The 1925-nt window shown below is 48.0% G+C and overlaps 1 long non-coding RNA gene across 1 annotated transcript in view; it reads right to left on the reverse strand.

Moving 5' to 3' along the window:
- The window catches only part of LOC110268608, a 12088-nt gene that overhangs the window by 743 nt on the left and 9420 nt on the right, over positions 1-1925 (reverse strand). The window lies entirely within an intron of this gene.

Consider the following 1925-nt stretch of genomic DNA (forward strand, 5'->3'; position numbering starts at 1 on the left):
TCATGCTGACCCTCATTCTTTAAATGACGCTATCCCGAGGAGGACACCTAAAGGCGAGCCGTAATGGCCTCATCTTCGGCATGCCCCTGTGGTTTTTTTTTTATGGTTTTTTTTACGTCGTGCTGACCCTCGTTCTTTAAATGACGCTATCTCGAGGAGGACACCTAAAGGGGAGCCGTAATGGCCTCATCTTCGGCAGGCTGCTCCAGTTTTTTTTTACGTCGTGCCGACCATCGTTCTTTAAATGACGCTGTCCCGGGATGGACACCTAAAGGCGAGCTGTAATGGCCTCATCTTCGGCAGGCTCCTCCGGGTTTTTTTAGTTGGATTTTTTTTACGTTCTGCTGACCCTCGACCTTTAATTGACGCTATCCCGAGGAGGACACCTAAAGGCGAGCCGTAATGGCCTCATCTTCGGCAGGCTCCTATTGTTTTTTTCCGGTTTTTTTTTACGTTGTGCTGACCCTCGTTCTTTAAATGACGCTATCCCGAGGACACATAAAGGCTATCCCAAATTGCCACATCTTCGGCAGGCTCCTACGGTTTCCTTTCAATTTTTTTTATGACGTGCTGACCCTCGTTCTTTAAATGACGCTATCCCGAGGAGGACACCTAAAGGCGAGCCGTAATGGTCTCATATTCAGCAGGCTCCTCCTATTTTTTTTACGTCGTGCTGCCCCTCGTTCTTTAAATGAGACTATCCCGAGGAGGACACCTAAAGGAGAGCCATAATGGCCTCATCTTCGGCAGGCTCCTCTAGTTTTTTTTTTTTACATCATGCTGACCCTCGTTCTTTAAATGACGCTATCCCGAGAACACCTAAACGCTAGCCGTAATGGCCACGTCTTCGGCAATCTCCTATGATTTTTTTCCGATATTTTTTACGACGTGCTGACCCTCGTTCTTTAAATGACGCTATCACGAGGAGGACGCCTAAATGCGAGCGGTAATGGCCTCATCTGCGGCAGGCTCCTCTGGTTTTTCTTTAAATGACGCTATCCCGAGGACACATAAAGGCTATCCCTAATTACCACATCTTCGGCAGGCTCCTACGGTTTCCTTTCAATTTTTTTTACGACGTGCTGACCCTCGTTCTTTAAATGAAGCTATCCCGAGGAGGACACCTAAAGGCGAGCCGTAATGGCCTCATATTCAGCAGGCTCCTCCTATTTTTTTACGTCGTGCTGCCCCTCGTTCTTTAAATGAGACTATCCCGAGGAGGACACCTATAGGAGAGCCATAATGGCCTCATCTTCGGCAGGCTCCTCTAGTTTTTTTTTTTACATCATGCTGACCCTCGTTCTTTAAATGACGCTATCCCGAGAACACTTAAACGCTAGCCGTAATGGCCACGTCTTCGGCAATCTCCTACGATTTTTTTCCGATATTTTTTACGACGTGCTGACCCTTGTTCTTTAAATGACGCTATCACGAGGAGGACGCCTAAATGCGAGCGGTAATGGCCTCATCTGCGGCAGGCTCCTCTGGTTTTTTTTTACTACGTGCTGACCCTCGCTCTTTAAATGACGCTATCCCGAGGAGGACACCTAAAGGCGCCTAAATGCGAGCGGTAATGGCCTCATCTGCGGCAGGCTCCTCTGGTTTTTTTTTACTACGTGCTGACCCTCGCTCTTTAAATGACGCTATCCCGAGGAGGACACCTAAAGGCGAGCCGTAATAGCATCATTTTCGGCAGGCTCCTCCGGTTTTTTTTCCCCTTTTTTACATCATGCTGACCCTCATTCTTTAAATGACACTATCCCGAGTAGGACACCTAAAGGAGAGCCGTAAAGGCCTCATCTTCGGCAGGCCCCTGTGGTTTTTTTTTTATGGTTTTTTTTACGTCGTGCTGACCCTCGTTCTTTAAATGACGCTATCTCGAGGAGGACACCTAAAGGGGAGCCGTAATGGCCTCATCTTCGGCA

Source organism: Arachis ipaensis, unplaced genomic scaffold (assembly GCF_000816755.2).
Source record: "Arachis ipaensis cultivar K30076 unplaced genomic scaffold, Araip1.1 Aipa1011, whole genome shotgun sequence".
NCBI classification, from domain to species: domain Eukaryota; kingdom Viridiplantae; phylum Streptophyta; class Magnoliopsida; order Fabales; family Fabaceae; genus Arachis; species Arachis ipaensis.